Genomic DNA, 23,023 nt, shown 5'->3' with positions numbered 1-23,023 from the left:
TTTACTATGTGTTTAGAAGAAATGGAAATGTCACTTAACTTGTGGCATCAGTTTTCGCCTCTGCCAAGTGGGTCCCGGGATCAACTCAGTTCCTTAAACTTGGCAGCAACAGAGCCATCTTGCCACACACTCCTATTGCTCAGTAAAAATATAACTCACAGAAAGCCAGAACTAGTTTGCCTCTAAAAGATTAAATCTAAATACCTTACTATTTTATCATGATATATTTATATAATTATCCTTTCCTTGCAATATTCCTGATGATGTGGTCCAGACCTTGAAAAATAGATCTGATACAAATATCTACTCTTGCCAGAAAAAAAGAAATTACACAGCCATGAAGATGGATGCTTTCTCATTTCAGTGAACAACTCTTTCTGTTTGTCTAATGATGTTTTCCTCTTATGTTTCCTCCAGACTTTTTCCTGGAACCGAAACTGTGGCTATGAAGATCATCTTCCATAGTTTCAACATTTGACCCCACTTTCCAGAAGCCTGCCTCCTATACTATTTAATAACTGAATCTAATCTTCCCTAATCCAAATTGAAATCCTTCTGCTTTATCATCAGTTTCTATCATTTACAGCTCATAGCATAAAAATTTGGCTGATTCTGGTCAGTAGAGAGATTTCCTATGTCTTGTGTCAGCCTTGTATTTATTGTAGCATATTGTTTTATTGAATCCTATTAAACAATCACAAACACCTCAGAAAACAGGTTGCACTCAATAGCTGTTTCTTTTTATTGCTTCTCTTGCTTCCAAATGTGACGATCTCCATACAATGCAATGTGTAACAAGATGAAATCTACCAGATTCTCCAGTGTTTTCCTCATCTTTCACTGTCTGTGGACACTTTTTATGACTTTCTTCTTCTTTAGTGTTTGTTCCAGGAAAACTAACTTTTTATTTTCAATGTTTTGCTACTTAGTAGTGTTCGTAAAGCTTCCCCATTCTGTTGACTTTTGGCATTTTTACTGTGTTTGGTGTGATCTCGTGTAGATCTATAATACCAATGAACTATGTGCTGATGGGTCCCGTAGATGAGGTCTCGTACAGAGCCTTTGTCCAGAGTGTTCCAGTCTGTAGGCAGAGAAAAGGAACTCCACTTGTCTATCCTCTGACACAACCAACATAGTATTTCCAACTTGGTTATAGTTTTATTTCATTTCCTGTGCCTCTTGGCTTTTCCACCCATGCCCAAGTTCCCTGAAACAATGGCTCTGAGACTGAATTAAGTAATGAATAATTGCCTAGGCCAAAAGTTTTGGCTTGTTCCCGCTGGCTCATAAATTAATTATCCAGTCTATTCTATCCTCAGACATGACACATGTTACTTAACTCACCTTCAGTTTCATGCGTCTCTCTTCCTCGGAGTTCAGGCACATCCTTTCCTATACCTGACTCTATCTCAGAAATCCTCTCTATATTTCAGAACTTCTATCTCCCTCTTTCATGCTGAAGCTAATAGGCCAACAGATTTTTATTGAAAGCTGATTGTTCCATACATTGCACAAGAGGTTCTCTCTACAGTTCCTGGATTTCATTTTAGAAATTCTGGCTGTCAGTATAATGCCTTACTTTTGAAATCCAGTTATAATTTTTCACTTTTTCCTACATTTTTCCATATTTAGTTTCTTGTGTTTCCATTGTGTTTCTTAAATACCATTGAAACCTCATTCTTTCCCTTTGTGCATACACCAAGCCTACTTCCCTAAATTACTGTGAAAATTCATGCTTTTAACTTATCACCCCAGTAATCTATAATTTGAATAGTGGCTTGTTAGCCAGTTTGTTCTTCTAAATAAGGTGTTCTTTTTTATCTGTTTGTTTTCTTTGTAATTATTACCTTCTGTGACCCAAATTTTCCAAAAATGGCTGCTAGGAAAGATGTTTGTTGATTAATAGTTCTCAACTGGGTACTCCTTGGCTACCCCAATCAATAGCCATTTTATGCATGATTTATTCATTTGTGTGTGTGTGTGTATGTGTGTATGTGTGTGTGTGTGTGTGTGTGTGTGTGTGTGTGTGTGTGTGTGTGTGTGTGTGTGTGTATACTATGCATCATGTGCCTAAGGAGACCAGAGGAGCACAGGGCATCCCATGGAATCAAGTGTCTGAGCAGCCAGATGTTTGTTCTCCTTAAGAATAAAAACGATCTTAAGTTCTGAGCTATTTCTCCAAACCCCACCCAGAGGAACTTTTCAATTTTCTGCCCACCCACTTTCTGTGAAAGCTGTAAAAAGGATTTCCATTCTCTGGCATTGGCCTGAACTCTCCTCCCTCAGAGTCCCTGCTGTATTGCTGTCTGTATGTCCACTCAAGGTCTTAATCTCTTTTGAAATAAATCTCTTTCCCAAATAGCAATCTACCTCATTTTTCCCTTTGAATTCCAAATCTGAAGTCTTTCAGGAGCCAAGGGCTCATTTAGAAGTGGAAACCTGATTCCATCACTCTCCTTTCTAAAATGCTTATCTGTTCCCCCATTACCCTCTGGATAATGGCCAGACTCCATAGAACTGCTCATTGCCCTCCATTACACCGTAAGCCTCTCATTTAAGAGGTATCTTCTCCCTGTTCTCGACAAGATTGCTGCTTCACTGTGCCTAGGCAAATATGAGATATCTTCTTTCCTCGAAATTTTGCTCTTACTTCTAGGAAACATAGTTAATATAAAATGTTTGCTGCATCCTTCCTAACTTTGAACTTAAAGTATGCATCCCAAGGACACAAGTTCAGATGCAAGTATTAAGGTCCTACAATTGCATATAATATTAATTAAAATACATAAAGGAGGGGCTGAAGAAATGTGTTAGGCATTTAAAGCACTTGCTGCTCTTCCAGGGGGTTTGGTTGCAACACTCACATGATGGCTCACAAACATCACTAACTCCTGGTCCAGGGTATCTGAAACCCTCTTCTGGCCTCTACAAGAATAAGGAATGCATAGTGTGTGTGTGGATCTATATTGATATATATAGATATATATCAAACAGTAAAAATGAACAAGTATTTTATATGTCTACATACAAAGGGATATATAAATATATATTATATGTATTTAAATGTATATAATTGATATTGTGCCCATGTTGCGGCTTACTTCTTTATTTGAATCAGCTAATCAAATTGATCAGGATTTTCTGATTCTGAAAGACAGAGGGCATATCTGTTTGTCACACTTATCTCCATATGCTAGAACATACGCTATATTTCTGCTATTGAATATATGAAGGAAATGGCTTATTAATTACCCCAAAGGACTTATTCTGGTTGTTTGACAAGGTATAATTTAGCAGACCCCTCTATCTGGACAGCTGCTGCATTGATAAATGCCCGATTTTGGTTCAGTCATCCATTTCTAGTCTAACCATTGTGTCCGAAGTAATGGGATCATGCGATATAAGCATGGCAATTATGCCTACAGATTCAGTATTCGAAAGTTATTAACCTAGACACTGCTCACATTGAAAAGGCCATTTAAAGAAGACAATAGAACTTCCAGAGACCTCCCTAAGTCTGCCTAATGCACCATCACTCAGGACTCCCTTTAAGAATCCAGTCTCCTAGCAAATGAGTCTTGATCAGTATCCGTAACATCTGCAGGCACATAGCTTGCATTTTTTAGGGTTTGTCTTTTACTGAGTTTGGGAGAATGAATTTCAGCATGTACTCTCATTGCCTCATACATTCCCTAGATAATGACAGATGCTTATTAACTGCATATTGAATGTTGGCTAAAGAAATAAATATATAATTATATGAGTAGACAAAAAACATTCACGATACAGATCATGTGATCAATTTAAGGAGCCTCACAAATTTACATTTATATGTTTTTAAAAAGAATCTTATCTGGAGGGTGCTAATTTTAGCTAGTATTATAAATATATGAGTTAAATAAATTTATAAGAAAAAAGGGTTGTTTAGTTTAACAACTTTTTTCACTGATTATCAGTTAATATTTGATTTGCATCTGAAGCAGTAGACCATAGTGAGAGCCCAGGGCTTAGCAAATCCATGAGCCTCACAGCCAGGAAGTTGTGGGTAGTGTGTATATGCTTATGCATGTATGCATGGGAGGGCGGCACAAATGAAATGGACAAGGATAGAAAGAAAGAGACAGACAGAGAGATAAAGATAGAGGAATGGAATGAGCTGGAGTCCTAGAGCCCCTTTTCACATTGAGATCCACCTAGCCTGGGAAGAAAGGTTAGGAGGTAAATGAACTTACTATCAAATATAACTACTGTTGCATGTACACACACACACACACACACACACACACACACACCTTATGACATCACACAAAATAATAGATAAATAAATCAATGGGACTGAAGGGAGAGGATCATTCCAGTCTCTGGCTGTGCCCAGAACTGAAAGCCAGCCGCCAGGAGCTCTGACACACCTGAGAGCAGAGGTAAGAACACAACTTCTGCTGGGAAGGACAGAACTAGAGACTCAGGACACACAAACCCAGGAATAGTCTGGGACAGGACCCTTCAGGTTTCTGCCTGTGCATGGAGCTGAGGTAACCCAGTCACAAAAAACCACATGTGGTATGCACTTAGTGATATTAGCCCAAAAGCTCAAATTACCCAAGATACAATTCACAGACCACATGAAGTTTAGAAGATGGAGGACCAAAGTGCAGATGCTTCAGTCCTTCTTAAAAGGGGGAACAAGGGGTGGGGGATTTGGCTCAGTGGTAGAGCACTTGGTTTGGTCCCCAGCTCCAAAAAAAAAAAAAGAAAAGGAAAAAAGCAGGGAAACAAAAATATTCAGGAGGAGAAAAGGAGACAAAGTTTCTGTGTAGCAGAAACTGAAGGAATGGCCATTCAGAGTCTGCCCCACCTGGGCATCCAGCCCATATACATACAGTCACCAAGCCCAGACAATATTGCTGATACCAAGAAGTGCATGCAGTGAGGCTCTGCTAGAGCCTGACAAATACAGAGGCAGATGCTAGCAGCCAACCATTGAACTGACAACGGGATCCCCATCGAGGAGTTAGAGAAAGGATGGAAGGATCTAAATGGGGCTTGCAACCCAACAAGAACAACAAAACCAACCAACCAGATCTTCCAGGGACTAAACCACCCAAAGTGTACACATACACAGACTCATGGCTTCAGTGAATCTGTAGCACGGGGTGGCTTTTGTGGGGCACCAATGGGAGGAGAAGCGCTTGGTCTTGCTTGACGTCCCCCAGCGTAGGGGAATGTCCAGGTGGGGAGGCAGGAAGGGGTAGGTAGTTGGCGGTGGGGAAAACCCTCATAGAAGGAGGCATAGGGGAGATGCTATAGGGAGTTTATGGACGGGAAACCAGGAAAGGGGATAACCTTTAAAATGTAAATACAAATCTCCAATTAAAAAAGATCAATGGGAGTTGAGGGCAGTCCTCTGTTACTGGAAGGTCAACTATCAAGCCTATAATTCCCAATAACCAACAGTACCACACTGTTACTAAGGTATTTATGTATTTTTGGAAATAGACTAAATCCAGACTATAGGTGGATATTTTACTGGTCCATTCATAAACTTCAATCTCACAACTAAAACAACACGGGGCCCTTGATTATCTATACTCCTATAAATAAGTGTTTGGGTATAATTTGTTTATATGATTTTCGGTATAGTGTAGGTTACACTGTGCTGTAGGTTAGAGAACATGCTTGTAATATGTTTATTGAATTAAATTTTGAATGATTGAACTCCATTGAGTTAGATTAGTTATATCAATATGAAGTTGCTGAGTGCTACAGTATAAATGTGATCTAATTTTTCTGTCATATCTCTCACTTATTCACTATGACTGAGGGTTTAGTCCTGAGGTTGGGATGACTAGGATGTGATGGGGTTTACTATGCCACTGAGTGATTGTACTTAGAAGGAATTGTGGATCTCCAATCTCTCTTTGACTTTCTGTTTGAAAATGTAATAAGTTTATATATACAAATAGATTTAAAATGTTATTAGGCAAATGGAGTGTACTGGAAAATATCATCCTGAGTGAGGTAACCCAATCACAGAAAAACACACATGGTATGCACTCATTGATAAGTGGCTATTAGCCCAAATGCTTGAATTACCCTAGATGCATAGAACACATGAAACTCACGATGGATGATCAAAATGCGAATGCTTCACTCCTTCTTTAAAAGGGGACCAAGAATACCCTTGGCAGGGAATAGGGAGGCAAAGTTTAAAACAGAAGCAGAAGGAACACCCATTCAGAGCCTGCCCTACATGTGGCCCATACATATACAGCCACCAAACTAGATAAGATGGATGAAGCAAAGAAGTGCAGGCCGACAGTTACTGGATGTAGATCACTCCTGAGAGACACAGCCAGAATACAGCAAATACAGAGGCGAATGCCAGCAGCAAACCACTGAAATGAGAATAGGACCCCCGTTGAAGGAATCAGAGAAAGAACTGGAAGAGCTTGAAGGGGCTCGAGACCCCTTATGAACAACAATGCCAACCAACCAGAGTTTCCAGGGACTAAGCCACTACCTCAAGACTATACATCGACTGACCCTGGACTCTGACCTCATAGGTAGCAATGAATATCCTAGTAAGAGCACCAGTGGAAGGGGAAGCCCTGGGTCCTGCTAAGACTGAACCCCCAGTGAACATGATTGTTGGGGGGAGAGTGGCAATGGGGGGAGGATGGGGAGGGGAACACCCATAAGGAAGGGGAGGGGGAGGGGTTAGGGGGATGTTGGCCTGGAAACGGGGAAAGGGAATAACAATCGAAATGTAAATAAGAAATACTCAAGTTAATAAAGAAAAAACCATAAAAAATGTTATGAGACAAATTGTTTCATAGAGCAGTCAAAGAAGATTGAGCAATAAAACTAAATCTTATATTATCAAATGACTCAAACCGTAAGTAAAATATATTAATAGCAAAACTAGTTTTAGAGTTTAAATCTTTCTAGATGTTTTATTATTTAAATATCTGTAAACTATCCTATAGCCTTCCAGACTTCTACATGAATAGGTTCAGAATAGATAAAGCCTTTGGATTATTTAAAATACAAGCCTAAATTCAAATCAATTATGATTCTTAAGAAATGATTATAATACTAATCTTTGGGAATACTTGATTATTTCTAAGCAACTGGTAGAATTGTTACTGCACCTTTAAATTATTAAAAGTATATAGCTTTCTAATTCGAGAATATCTGAAGACAAGTAGGCAGAATCTTTCTTTTAAATTTAGTGGACCATAAAACATAATAACCTAACTTCAAGGGCAGTGGTAAATATTTTCTTGTTATGTATTTTTTACCAAAAGAATTCTTAGAATTTAGTATTAGGTATTATTAAATGTTCTTCAATATCAACAAATTTAAAACTAGATATGACTTCTAAATATTATTAAATATGACCTATTTTAGTATAAATCTGTGAAATAAAAATGCTATAGTCCTTGATCTCTCATCTTATAATTATGAAGTATATACAACTTAGGTTCTGAAAACAAAAATATAGTCAACAACCAAAATCCCTATTTCTATTATTAGAATTATTACTACTTCTTGATAAATAGCACAGCGTTTCATTTTATTCCCCTGTCATATCTACAATGCTTCCCCACGTATTAGAAGTGCCTTTTTATTTTATTTTTCCTCTCCTGGAATCCATCTTTTGTCCTAGTTTTGTTCACAGACACTTCAGAAATAAGCTCGCCCACAGGCATTTGAAATGGTCCTTATAGCATAGGAATAACCCTGGAAGCGCCTGGACCTGGATGATCTGCTTTCCTGGGCTCTTCTCCACTCTCCCATGGATATAGGACGCTGGTTTTCATGTCACCTGGGTGCCCTTTCCTATGGTGGTGAAGCCCTTTCTATCATGTTTTAAATGAAGCTTTGGGAAAAGCGGGTAGTCCATGCTTTAAGTCTGTATTTTCAAACCTGGACTTCTGTGCAGTTTCCTATTTTTTTTTAAATCCTTTAACTCTCAAAACCCAACATATAAATGCACTGCTTGGTTAACCAGGGTTATATTTATGGTTAATCTAGGGTTATATTTATGCCCTGGATTTTTGCTGTGGTTCTCTTATTCCCTCTAATTGGTCTTCACCTTACAGAAGGCCCCTTACTCCAGCACAATCCACAAACCACTGAGTATCAATGCTGAAAAAAAGAACACACAAACTACAAACTGAATAGGACCTTCTTTTTGTTTGTGTTTCTTGGGGTGTTCTTTTGTTTGGTTGATTAGTTTCATTTGTGTTTGTTTGTTTGTTTTGTTTGTTTCTTTTCTCCCCTTGTTTCACTCACTTTGTGTTTTGTAACAATTTTCTATAAATTAAGCTGTTCCATTTCGGTCATTTTGGAATGAGACTGGTTAAGTCTCAGGAAGTCTCAAGTTGAAATAGTCCACCTATCTTTAAGATTAAAAACTGAAGTACCTGAAGTCTTAGGAAGTTCATGAAACTTAAGAGATTCACATGCCTCTTCCTTTCCCAGGGTTACATAAGAAGTAGAGATTGCTGAAGGAAAGGGTCTGTCCAGCCTGTTGAGTTCATTACAAGTCATATTGTGTTGGGCATGGAGGAGAGGGGAGGGTTGAAGAAGGGGTAAGGGTTGCAACTTTCTTGACTTATCACCCAGGTTCTGGTAGGCTTTGCAGGCTGGGTTTCTGTGCACCTTGCACTAACCATTCATACTCTTAATGTAACCCTCCAAAAACTCATTGATTGTTCAAATTGAACTTTGGTGAAAACATTTTGTGATAGAAAATTCCCAAATTGTTGCATGTTAAAAAAAAAGTTGAAACATTTTGAGCTCCCCAGCCCCTCTCCCTCTCTGAACATCTCCAGAGAAGGGGATGCTGAAGAGGTAAGGTAACAGAACTAACTTTTCCCAAACATTATAATTTACTGACATGTACAGGCCTTTGTCCTTGTAGTCCTGTTGCTCACTTCTTCTGCACTCCCACGTAATAAAAGGATACCGAACCCAAGCCACAAGACTGACACTATTGTGGTGTGATCCCTGCAGGGCCTAGCAGCATAGTAAACTTTCCTCTTCTCAACTGAAAGCACCTAGGTGATTCAGTTTCCCAGAAACTCCTGAAATGTTTCCTTTAATCTGTCATTGTGTCATACCTGAGATGTATAGTTGTTTCTTTTTTTTTATTCTTTTTTTATTTTTTTTTAATTTATTTAATACTTAATAATAATTCTTTGGTTTCCGGGCAAACATCCCCCTCCCCCCTCCCCATCCTTATGGGTGTTCCCCTCCCAACCCTCCCCCCATTGCCACCCTCCCCCCAACAGTCTAGTTCACTGGGGGTTCAGTCTTAGCAGGACCCAGGGCTTCCCCTTCCACTGGTGCTCTTACTAGGATATTCATTGCTACCTATGAGGTCAGAGTCCAGGGTCAGTCCATGCATAGTCTTTAGGTAGTGGCTTAGTCCCTGGAAGCTCTGGTTGCTTGGCATTGTTGTACATATGGGGTCTCGAGCCCCTTCAATCTTCCAGTTCTTTCTCTGATTCCTTCAACGGGGGTCCTATTCTCAGTTCAGTGGTTTGCTGCTGGCATTCGCCTCTGTATTTGCTGTATTCTGGCTGTGTCTCTCAGGAGCGATCTACATCCGACTCCTGTCGGTCTGCACTTCTTTGCTTCATCCATCTTGTCTAATTGGGTGGCTGTATATGTATGGGCCACATATGGGGCAGGCTCTGAATGGGAGTTCCTTCAGTCTCTGTTTTAATCTTTGCCTCTCCCTTCCCTGCCAAGGGTATTCTTGTTCCCCTTTTAGAGCAGGAGTGAAGCATTCACATTTTGATCATCCATCTTGAGTTTCATTTGGTCTAGGCATCTAGGGTAATTCAAGCATTTGGGCTAATAGCCACTTATCAGTGAGTGCATACCATGTATGTCTTTCTGTATTTGGGTTAGCTCACTCAGGATGATATTTTCCAGTTCCAACCATTTGCCTACGAATTTCATAAAGCCGTTGTTTTTGATAGCTGAGTAATATTTCATTGTGTAGATATACAACATTTTCTGTATCCATTCCTCTGTTGACGGGCATCTGGGTTCTTTCCAGCTTCTGGCTATTATAAATAAGGCTGCGATGAACATAGTGGAGCACGTGTCTTTTTTATATGTTGGGGCATCTTTTGGGTATATGCCCAAGAGAGGTATAGCTGGATCGTCAGGCAGTTCAATGTCTAATTTTCTGAGGAACCTCCAGACTGATTTCCAGAATGGTTGTACCAGTCTGCAATCCCACCAACAATGGAGGAGTGTTCCTCTTTCTCCATATCCTCGCCAGCATCTGCTGTCACCTGAGTTTTTGATCTTAGCCATTCTCACTGATGTGAGGTGAAAGCTCAGGGTTGTTTTGATTTGCATTTCCCTTATGACTAAAGATGTTGAACATTTCTTTAGGTGTTTCTCGGACATTCGGCATTCCTCAGCTGTGAATTCTTTGTTTAGCTCTGAACCCCATTTTTTAATAGGGTTATTTGTCTCCCTGCGGTCTAACTTCTTGAGTTCTTTGTATATTTTGGATATAAGGCCTCCATCTGTTGTAGGATTGGTAAAGATCTTTTCCCAATCTGTTGGTTGCCGATTTGTCCTAACCGCAGTGTCCTTTGCCTTACAGAACCTTTGCAGTTTATGAGATCCCATTTGTCGATTCTTGATCTTAGAGCATAAGCCATTGGTGTTTTGTTTAGGAAATTTTTTCCAGTGCCCATGTGTTCCAGATGCTTCCCTAGTTTTTCTTCTATTAGTTTGAGTGTGTCTGGTTTGATGTGGAGGTCCTTGATCCACTTGGACTTAAGCTTTGTACAGGGTGATAAGCATGGATCAATCTGCATTCTTCTACATGTTGACCTCCAGTTGAAACAGCACCATTTGCTGAAAATGCTATCTTTTCTCCATTGGATGGTTTTGGCTCCTTTGTCAAAAATCAAGTGACCATAGGTGTGTGGGTTCATTTCTTGGTCTTCAATTCTATTCCATTGGTCTATCTGTCTGTCTCTGTACCAATACCATGCAGTTTTTATCACTATTGCTCTGTAATACTGCTTGAGTTCAGGGATAGTGATTCCCCCTGAAGTCCTTTTATTGTTGAGGATAGTTTTAGCTATCCTGGGTTTTTTGTTATTCCAGATGAATTTGCAAATTGATCTGTCTAACTCTTTGAAGAATTGGATTGGTATTTTGATGGGGATTGCATTGAATCTGTAGATCGCTTTTGGTAAAATGGCCATTTTTACTATATTAATCCTGCCAATCCATGAGCTGGGAGATCTTTCCATCTTCTGAGGTCTTCTTCAGTTTCTTTCTTCAGTGTCTTGAAGTTCTTATTGTACAGATCTTTTACTTGCTTGGTTAAAGTCACACCGAGGTACTTTATATTATTTGGGTCTATTATGAAGGGTGTCGTTTCCCTAATTTCTTTCTCGGCTTGTTTCTCTTTTGTGTAGAGGAAGGCTACTGATTTATTTGAGTTAATTTTATACCCAGCCACGTTGCTGAAGTTGTTTATAAGCTTTAGTAGTTCTCTGGTGGAACTTTTGGGATCACTTATATAAACTATCATATCATCTGCAAATAGTGATATTTTGACTTCTTCTTTTCCGATCCGTATCCTCTTGACCTCCTTTTGTTGTCTGATTGCTCTAGCTAGAACTTCAAGAACTATATTCAATAAGTAGGGAGAGAGTGGGCAGCCTTGTCTAGTCCCTGATTTTAGTGGGATTGCTTCAAGTTTCTCTCCATTTAGTTTAATGTTAGCAACTGGTTTGCTGTACATGGCTTTTACTATGTTTAGGTATGGGCCTTGAATTCCTATTCTTTCCAGGACTTTTATCATGAAGGGGTGTTGAATTTTGTCAAATGCTTTCTCAGCATCTAATGAAATGATCATGTGGTTTTGTTCTTTCAGTTTGTTTATATAATGGACCACGTTGATGGTTTTAGGTATATTAAACCATCCCTGCATGCCTGGGATGAAACCTACTTGATAATGGTGGATGATTGTTTTGATGTGCTCTTGGATTCGGTTTGCCAGAATTTTATTGAGTATTTTTGTGTCGATATTCATAAGGGAAATTGGTCTGAAGTTCTCTTTCTTTGTTGGGTCTTTGTGTGGTTTAGGTATAAGAGTAATTGTGGCTTCATAGAAGGAATTCGGGAGTGATCCATCTGTTTCAATTTTGTGGAATAGTTTGGATAATATTGGTATGAGGTCTTCTATGAAGGTTTGATAGAATTCTGCACTAAACCCATCTGGACCTGGGCTCTTTTTGGTTGGGAGACCTTTAATGACTGCTTCTATTTCCTTAGGAGTTATGGGGTTATTTAACTGGTTTAACTGTTCCTGATTTAACTTCGGTACCTGGTATCTGTCTAGGAAATTGTCCATTTCCTGTAGATTTTCAAGTTTTGTTGAATATAGGCTTTTATAGTAAGTTCTGATGATTTTTTGAATTTCCTCTCAATCTGTTGTTATGTCTCCCTTTTCATTTCTGATTTTGTTAATTTGGACACACTCTCTGGGTCCTCTCGTTAGTCTGGATAAGGGTTTATCTATCTTGTTGATTTTCTCAAAGAACCATCATTTGGTTCTGTTGATTCTTTCTATGGTCCTTTTTGTTTCTACTTGGTTGATTTCAGCTCTGAGTTTGATTTTTTCCTGCCTTCTACTCCTCCTGGGTGTATTTGCTTCTTTTTGCTCTAGAGCTTTTAGGTGTGCTGTCAAGCTGCTGACATATGCTCTTTCCTGTTTCTTTCTGCAGTCACTCAGCACTATGAGTTTTCCTCTTAGCACAGCTTTCATTGTGTCCCATAAGTTTGGGTATGTTGTACCTTCATTTTCATTAAATTCTAAAAAGTTTTTAATTTCTTTCTTTATTTCTTCCTTGACTAGGTTATCATTGAGTAGAGCATTGTTCAATTTCCACGTATATGTGGGCATTCTTCCCTTATTGTTATTGAAGACCAGTTTTAGGCCGTGGTGGTCTGATAGCACGCATGGGATTATTTCTATCTTTCTGTACCTGTTGAGGCCCGTTTTTTGACCAACTATATGGTCAATTTTGGAGAAAGTACCATGAGGAGCTGAGAAGAAGGTATATCCTTTTGCTTTAGGATAGAATGTTCTATAAATATCTGTTAAGTCCATTTGTCTCATGACTTCTCTTAATCTGTCTACGTCTCTGTGTAATTTCTGTTTCCATGATCTGTCCATTGATGAGAGTTGGGTGTTGAAATCTCCCACTATTATTGTGTGAGGTGCAATGTGTGTTTTGAGCTTTAGTAAGGTTTCTTTTACGTATGTAGGTGCCCTTGTATTTGGGGCATAGATATGTAGGATTGAGAGTTCATCTTGGTGGATTTTTCCTTTGATGAATATGAAGTGTCCTTCCTTATCTTTTTTGATGACTTTTAATTGAAAATTGATTTTATTTGATATTAGAATGGCTACTCCAGCTTGCTTCTTCTGACCATTTGCTTGGAAAGTTGTTTTTCAGCCTTTCACTCTGAGGTAGTGTCTGTCTTTGTCTCTGAGGTGTGTTTCCGGTAGGCAGCAGAATGCAGGGTCCTCGTTGCGTATACAGTTTGTTAATCTATGTCTTTTTATTGGGGAGTTGAGGCCATTGATGTTGAGAGATATTAAGGAATAGTGATTATTGCTTCCTGTTATATTCATATTTGGATGTGAGGTTATGTTTGTGTGCTTTTCTTCTCTTTGTTTTGTTGCCAAGACGATTAGTTTCTTGCTTCTTCTAGGGTATAGCTTGCCTCCTTATGTTGGGTTTTACCATTTATTATCCTTTGTAGTGCTGGATTTGTAGAAAGATATTGTGTAAATTTGGTTTTGTCATGGAATATCTTGGTTTCTCCATCAATGTTAATTGAGAGTTTTGCAGGATACAGTAACCTGGGCTGGCATTTGTGTTCTCTTAGGGTCTGTATGACATCTGTCCAGGATCTTCTGGCCTTCATAGTTTCTGGTGAAAAGTCTGGTGTGATTCTGATAGGTCTGCCTTTATATGTTACTTGACCTTTTTCCCTTACTGCTTTTAATATTCTTTCTTTATTTTGTGCGTTTGGTGTTTTGACTATTATGTGACGGGAGGTGTTTCTTTTCTGGTCCAATCTATTTGGAGTTCTGTAGGCTTCTTGTATGCCTATGGGTATCTCTTTTTTTAGGTTAGGGAAGTTTTCTTCTATGATTTTGTTTAAGATATTTACTGGTCCTTTGAGCTGGGAGTCTTCACTCTCTTCTATACCTATTATCCTTAGGTTTGATCTTCTCATTGAGTCCTGGATTTCCTGTATGTTTTGGACCAGTAGCTTTTTCTGCTTTACATTATCTTTGACAGTTGAGTCAATGATTTCTAGGGAATCTTCTGCTCCCGAGAATCTCTCTTCCATCTCTTGTATTCTGTTGGTGAGGCTTCTATCTACAGCTCCTTGTCTCTTCTTTTGATTTTCTATATCCAGGGTTGTTTCCATGTGTTCTTTCTTGATTGCTTCTATTTCCATTTTTAATTCCTTCAACTGTTTGATTGTGTTTTCCTGGAATTCTTTTAGGCATTTTTGCGATTCCTCTCTGTAGGCTTCTACTTGTTCTCTAAGGGAGTTCTTCACGTCTTTCTTGAAGTCCTCCAGCATCATGGTCAAATATGATTTTGAAACTAGATCTTGCTTTTCTGGTGTGTTTGGATATTCCATGTTTATTTTGGTGGGAGAATTGGGCTCCGATGATGCCATGTAGTCTTGGTTTCTGTTGCTTGGGTTCCTGGGCTTGCCTCTCGCCATCAGATTATCTCTAGTGTTACTTTGTTCTGCTATTTCTGACAGTGGCTAGACTGTCCTATAAGCCTGTGTATCAGGAGTGCTGTAGACCTGTTTTCCTGTTTTTTTTCAGCCAGTTATGGGGACAGAGTGTTCTGCTTTCGGGCGTGTAGTTTTTCCTCTCTACAGGTCTTCAGCTGTTCCTGTGGGCGTGTGTCTTGAGTTCACCAGGCAGGTCACTTGCAGGGGAAAAGTTGGTCCAACCTGAGGTTCTGAGGCTCAAGTGTGCTCGTGGGGTACGGCCTAAGTCCTCTCCGAGGTGGCAACAACCGAGAAGATCTGTGCCACTCTTTCCGGGAGCCTCCGTGCACCAGGGTTCCAGATGGCGTTTGGTGTTTTCCTCTGGCGTCTGGATGTGCGCAGATTGCAGTCTCTTCTGGTTTCCCAGGCGTGTCTGCCTCTCTGTAGTTTTAGCTCTCCCTTCCACGGGATTTGGGTGCAGAGAACTGTTTATCCGGTCTGTTTCCTTCAGGTTCCGGCGGTGTCTCAGGCGCAGCGGTCCTGTCGCTCCTGGGCCCTCCCCTACAGGAACCCAGAGGCCTTATACAGTTTCCTCTTGGGCTAGGGATGTGGGCAGGGGTGGGCGGTGTTGTTGGTCTCCTCCGCTCTGCAGCCTCAGGAGTGCCCACCTGACCAGGCGGTGAGGTCTCTCTCCACGGGGTTTGGGAGCAGAGAGCTGCTGCGGGCCGGGATCCGCAGGTGTGGGACTTCCGGTAAACACAGGAAGTGCCCGGTTCTAGAGGAATTCTACCCCTGTGTGTCCTGAGCCTACCAGGCAGGTCACCTGCAGGGGAAAAGTTGGTCCTACCTGAGGTTTCGAGGCTCAAGTGTGCTCGTGGGGTACTGCCCAAGTCCTCTCCGCGGCGGCAGCAACCGAGGAGATCTGCGCCGCTCTTTCCGGGAGCCTCTGTGCACCAGGGTTCCAGATGGCGTTTGGTGTTTTCCTCTGGCATCTGGATGTGCGCAGAGTGCAGTCTCTTCTGGTTTTCCAGGCGTGTCTGCCTCTCTGTAGGTTTAGCTCTCCCTCCCACGGGATTTGGGTGCAGAGAACTGTTTATCCAGTCTGTTTCCTTCAGGTTCCGGTGGTGTCTCAGGCGCAGAGGTCCTGCCGCTCCTGGGCCCTCCCCTACGGGAACCCAGAGGCCTTATACAGTTTCCTCTTGGGCCAGGGATGTGGGCAGGGGTGGGTAGTGTTGGTGGTCTCCTCCGCTCTGCAGCCTCAGGAGTGCCCACCTGACCAGGCGGTGAGGTCTCTCTCCCACGGGGGTATAGTTGTTTCTTAAAAGCTTTCTGAGCAAAGTTACATACCCATGATACTCACGTTGTGAGTTTTTGCTTTTGACTTTTAATTTGTGAGCATAACCACACCTTCAATGTTGTCTTACTCTCACTTTTCAACATATGTCTGAATGCAGACCTTGTTGGAATAGTGGTTCAACAGAAGGGTGATATCACAGAGATGCTCTGCAAATGGTTTTGTGAATTAATAATGCACATTTCCTTGAATCAATGATCACAATGAGCATAAGATCTTTCCACAAAGAAAAGAGTAATAATCACACAAAGGGCACACTTCATCCCTGTAAGTATGATAATCCCAGTAAGAAAATGAAATTATGATGTGGAAAAGATCATGACTACAGTTGGGGACTCTTTCCATACTCCTGGGATTGCTTTACTTTCATGTATCTGCTATTCTTCCTAGCAGCAAAAGGATATATATATATATATATATATATATATATAGATATAGATATAGATATAGATATAGATATAGATATAGATATAGATATAGATATAGATATAGATATAGATATAGATATAGATATAGATATAGATAGATAGATACAGATAGATATAGATATAGATATATCTTAATTCTTAGAGCTACCAACAATTACATTATAACTTACCCCTATCTTGAGAACTCAAGATACTTTTGACTTCAATTAAAATAGCATTCTAGTCTCAGAAATGCAAAAATATGCAAAAATTACTCCTTACTGGTTTTGGGCCAAGAAACATAAAACTACATTCATGTTTAAGGTTTCCGCATATTAATGAGCTTAAGCTTTCTTTTTCAGGAACTAAAGCTTCTTATAAACTCTTCAACATAATACCTTCTTTCTTTCAGGAGAAGGCAGGGAAAGATCTAATAACAAAGACCATGCATTATAAATGCTGAAAGGAACCAGCACCGTTATTCTGTGCAGTGTTACATTTGTCACTTGTGTATTTCTTGGCATTGTGTTTAAATTGTATTGAGATTCACTTGAATTCCTTATTGAATAAAAAAGGAGCAAATGATTCTGTCTATACAGGTAACCAAAGGCAAGAACTGACAAAAGTAAATGCATAATATGACCCATACCCACCCCCAACACATACACGCTCAAAGAAATATTAAGGTGAACAAAACAGAGGAAAAAAAATCTAAACTTTGTGTTTTATTCAGTACAATAAAATAATTCAAGTTCCTACAAGATAATGTGATTTTAACAAGACACTAGGAACATGGGTAAAAATTATCACTATATTTTTATGAAAATAGGTACAGTTCAAAGTCTACATATGCAAAATATCATATGTGATGTGACTGAGGAATGCCTTTGACAAATGAAAGCAGCAATGTGTTGCCCAGAGAATTAATTACTAACGACTTATAAGGGTTTGTGTGGATTCTTGGCTTGAATAAGAATAAACAAAAATGTAGAATCCTTTAAGAGAAAAGGTTCAGTCTTTCATCGTGGCAAGAATTTAAATTCTTAACTTTACACTTTGTTGACGGAACTGTGGGGAAACTTGGTGTTTGGGCACATGGGTTTACAAATGCATCCAATCATCTGCCCGAGGAATTGCCAGGGCTTGACTAAAGTAGTTGTTTGCCTTTAACTGAGCAACTCCAACCTCTAGAAATTTGCACTTGAAGCAGCCAGAAGTAAAATTTGGAAAGGGATGCCACCCGGATGGAGTTCATAGCAGCCTCCACCTTCCTGGCATCATCTGTGGAGTCTCTGAGAAACAAAAGAGCAGAAGAGCCCTAGAAACAGCTGGGTAACCTACCTGACCTGAGTCCAGGGACATCACTGAGGATGTCAAGTCAAGGCTCCAGAATGAGGAAGACATTCGGCCTCACCAACAGAAGCAGCTTTTGGCAGTTGGACAGTTAGAAGATAGCTTCACCTTGTCTGACATTTAGACAGACTCTAAACCGTACCTAGTACTCCCTCTAAAATGCTTGTAAAGACTTGAATAAGCATGACCACCAGCCTGAAATAGATCCCACTGAACCACTGAAAATACCAAGACTTAGACTCAGCTCAAGGAAAGCATGAAAGCGTCTCTCCCTGCCCATCAGACACTGCTATTTCCAGGTTGGAAAATAACCAAGACCAAGCCTGCTGGGCCTTATCACAAGTGAGACATTCACTTAGCCCAGGTCAAAGCAAGGATGACATTGGGCGGTATATTCTGAAGTCTAAAAGTCATAATCCATTTCTCTCCTTAGAAGAGAGAAAAACCTTATTTAAAAAACTTACAAAATAGCAAAAGTTCTCTTTGTTGGTTGTCCCCAATGTCACAAACCGGAGAAGTTTTCCCTCAAGTCTTGTAAATAGCAGTGTCTTATGAACATCTCGTCAACACTACTTCACAAAAGGTTTTCTGATGACTTTATTATGTGGTGACGTGTTAACCTTAAGAATATGTTTACATATATATATATATATATATATGCACATACATGTATATATAACTTTAATATATATTTATATATGTACATATTACATATTACTTTGGGGTTCACATTTCATACATAAATGCTTAAATACAAAAGGAATGTCTTCCTTTTGGTCCTAAAAGGACCGTTTTGGTGACATTTCATATTGCACAATCCCCAGGAAGCACATTAACCCAGTCTGTCTCCATGCCTCTTGCTAGCAGAGGTAACCGATCATTTTGGGGACTGTCTCTCGAGGTAAGATTCAGAATGTGTGGAGAGGGCAAAGCCTCAGCCATACATATTAAACCTCTAGCTGATGGTGTCCAGAATCTGATGCTAAGAATGTGGAACAGACAGTCCAGCTTCCTGACATGCATGCTTTCCTCAGGTCATAAGAATCTTAGCCTTCGAAGCTGCTCATTTGACGTAGAGTCATCCTTTTGTTCACCTTCTTCCTGCTCTCGCCCCTGAATCTTACCAGGTTCATCTCAGTAGCAATTTGTGTATCTGGCTCTATCCTGCCATTCTGCTCAGGCCGGAATTTGAAGTTCTCTTTCCTGCTCTATGCCAATAATTGCCGATCCTGTGGCTAGACCAAATTCCCTTCTAACGTTGAATCTGACATTGAGAGCAGAAAACTCAGTGACTCCATGAAGTATTATTATATAGTGAGGGTTCAATAAAATTTAATGGACTTGAATCAAATGCATACTTTCTAGTATTTCCTTGGGTGTTCTGCTTTGTTATACCTTTTAAGCATGCCTAGTTTATGGTTGGGAGTCTCTTATTCTCGGTATTAAAAGTAGACCTTCTCATTAAATGCTGGGTGGTACCAGGTTTCTTTCACCTGAATTACAGTGGACTCAATGACAGATAAACCATGGCGGTGGCAATAGCCTTAAACAAACACAAGCAGCAATCCAAAATGAAATGTGAACCCCAAAGTAAGAGGTCTGTGCAGCCATCCAATTCTTCTCAGCAGGATTCATATTGGTAATATGACATCGCTCTCTGACAAGCAGAGTTCCAAAAAGCACTTTACACTCCTGCTATCTATCACACCTGCCAAGAGTCCAAGTCAAAGACAAGGATGAGAGGTGGAAGAAAAGGCTATTCCTTCATCAGGGCCTTATAAAACTGGGTTCAGAACAAGTCTGATGCAGTGTTCATTAGCATTATCTTTGCTTCTCCTGTTATCAGGAAACAACACTGGCCAGCTACTGTTTCTTATTTTCTGAACAGTCAGACAGTAGAAGAAATGTAAACAAAAGCATAGGTTACAGATGGTCTCTCTGCTTCTGTCCCTCCTGCCTTGTGCTCTTACCCACGACATCTGCGTGACTTTCTGATTAAAAAATATATATATCGAAAAGATTAGTAGCACAGAGTTAGTTAACCAGATATATTGATCATTGGAAGTTTACTGATTTTTAAAAGGAATAAAAGATCTTTTGTTTCTCTGTCTTTCTGTGTGCCTCTAAGACAATGGGGAAAACTATCAGTGTGGTGAAAATTACCACAGGCAATGATGGACCCGTGTGCATTATTCTATAATCTCAGTAGGACTCATTTATAAAATGCATAGCTTTTCTTTTTTAAAGGAATCAATTACACTACAGGTCAAAACAAGCCTCTCAAACACAAGGATGATAGCATTTCTCACTTACACATAAAAGAAATTAATCATGCAACATGAATACTAAATACTAGCAAACTCTAATTTTTAGTGTCTGAAAAACCAGCATGTTTCCATGACTGCTCTAAAAGATACTGCTCTAAAAGGGATATCGGATCCTTATTGGATGACTAGCTTTGACTGTTGCCATTTAGAAATTTTCTTATGGCAAGTGGTGTGTGTGTGTGTGTGTGTGTGTGTGTGTGTGTGTGTGTGTGTGTGTGTGTAAAATAACATCTCCTGTGATTTGATCTCAATTTTGGTTTCATTTTAAGCTTGCCAGGCTTCCACAGGACCCTGATGCTTTCACCAGGGAGCTAACAATGTGACTACTGCATGCTCATTCACTTTCAGTGTACATCAATTTGCAACACGGTAATTGTTAGGAAGAGAGTTTCTGATTCTGTTGATGTGGGTAGGGACATGAATTTATATTTCTTACAAGTTATCCTGTAATGTTGATGCTGTTGGACCGTCTCTCAATCTGCCTTCTATCTCACTTCATATAGCACTGTCTTCACATTTCTAAACACCTAGAACTTGAGGATAAAGTTTTCGCCCAGTGGTTTGAGAGTACGGTTCAACATCCATTATTTTTATTAGCTCCCAAGTGATAGAAAACTGACCCTTTTTTGAAACAGAAATTTTTCAAGCTTTTGATGTAAGCCATGACCTTATAGACCTATGCGTTGACACAGACTTACTTGTCCCCTCAGAACAGATCTCTGTCTATAGATGCTTTTGAAGCTTCAACCGTTTTGTAAGGCTCTATCTGAAGAAGCACAGGAATTCCTCTCTATACTGTGACTGCTACTGGATTTGCTCCTCAGTATAACTGCTGTTTTGTTTTTCTTGATGCATTAAATGTTTACTAGATTCAGAAAGTACATAAACAGTTTCCATTTTCTATATATTCTGAACAAGGGATGTTTGAAGCTTTGCTATTCTCAACTTAAAAGGGTAGAAATGTTTCTTAAATCATTGGAAACTGAAGGATTGTGTTTCATCAGAGTAAGATACTCTACCCATGGTCACTTCTACTTAGAAGCAACCAGCACTGGCTGGAATTATGTTATCTTTAGCCTCTCGCCTCAGGAAAGTCTTGTGCCCTTGCTTTTCCATTCTCCTATCTAGGACATCTGAGGCATAAATTCAGAACTATGTGGGAGGCTCTCAGGCTGTAGAAATGTCTGGTAACATGCTTTCAGTTCAAAATCTGAGCATCTCTCCTTTGCTATTAGTTGCCACTTCACATGTTTTATGTGTGTTTGAGTATATGTATGGGAGCAGGCAAGTGTCAAGCATAACCAGAAAATGACTTCCAGTGCCCCAAAGCTGGAGTTACTGAGGTTCTTGGCTACCTGATGTGTGTGCTGGAAACTGGACTGTGGTGCTGCAGAAGAGCAGGGAGCACTTCTCACTGAGCCTTCTCACCTTAGTTGCTGAATGCTGTGGCTTGGATTATCAATCAAAGAGTCACAAAGCTTAAATAACAGGGGGATTGCTACAGAGCCAGTAACTCCATTAAATAACTTATAATTACTATGGGAGTTAAATCTCCGAAAGAAATCAATATGATTGTTTTAGAGGCTGTAAGAAATGAGCTAGTGTAGCATGACGAAAGGGGAGTTGAAATCGGAGGTCTGGCTTGTACAGACGTGAAGTGGGGAGGAGAAATTCTTACTAGATATTTGAAGCACAGAGTCTCCTATTGTAGACGTACAACAGTGAAGAAGCTCTAATGCAGAGGCTGTGCTTACGGTTGCAGAATCTATTGGTGACTCACAAGTACCTCTGCTATCACCTTCTGACCTCATGGGTCAAACAAACAACCTATAAGCACAACCACCCCCTCTCTGTATGTGTGTGTGCCTGTCTGTGTCTGTGTCTCTGTGTGTGTCTGTGTCTGTGTCTGTGACTGTGACTGTGTCTGTTTCTGTGTGTGTGTCTGTGTCTGTCTCTGTCTCTCTGTCTCTCTCTCTGTGTGTCTGTCTATCTGTCTCTGTCTGTCTGTCCCTGTGTCTTTGTCTGTCTCTGTCTGTCTGTCTCTGTGTCTTTGTCTGTCTCTGTCTCTGTCTCTCTCTCTCTCTGTGTGTGTGTGTGTGTCTGTGTCTGTGTGTCTGTGTCTGTGTCTGTCTCTGTCTCTGTCTCTCTCTCTCTCTGTGTGTGTGTCTGTGTCTATGTCTGTTTCTCTCTCTCTCTCTCTCTCTCTCTCTCTCTCTCTCTCTCTCTCTGCCAGTCTGTCTCTGTCTGTCTGTCTCTGTGTCTTTGTCTGTCTCTTTCTCTGTCTCTCTCTGTCTCTGTCTCTCTCTGTGTGTGTGTGTGTGTGTGTGTGTATCTGCCTCTCTCTGTCTCTATTTTGCTCTCTGTCTCTCTCTCTGACTCTCTTTTTGAAATAAAATGAATTTGTAAGAACACGTCAGTGTAGAAATAAAACAAGAAAAATAATCTAGAATTTTGCAGAAACTTAAGCAAGACTTACTTAAGTAAATGTTCTTCAAAAAGCAGGATCCCAAGGAAGCAGAGATGTGTTGTCTGGTGTTAATTTTGTTGTCAAAACTGTTTCCTAAGGGTTTATATTCTCTGTATTTCTGAAAGTGTTGCCATATTTAATTCCTAACTATATTTAAAACAGTAAGTACCTTGTAATATATGACTATGTCATGCATTATTGGGACATATTATGGTAACACAAATGATAACTTATCTGGAATTAAAACTCCATGTCTCATATATCATTTGATAAATTTAGGAAACCTGCATGGGACATGGTTGTCTTTCTC

Source organism: Rattus norvegicus, chromosome 20 (assembly GCF_036323735.1).
Source record: "Rattus norvegicus strain BN/NHsdMcwi chromosome 20, GRCr8, whole genome shotgun sequence".
NCBI classification, from domain to species: domain Eukaryota; kingdom Metazoa; phylum Chordata; class Mammalia; order Rodentia; family Muridae; genus Rattus; species Rattus norvegicus.
The sequence above is the reverse complement of the archived record's forward strand: the minus strand, read 5'-3'. Positions refer to the sequence as shown.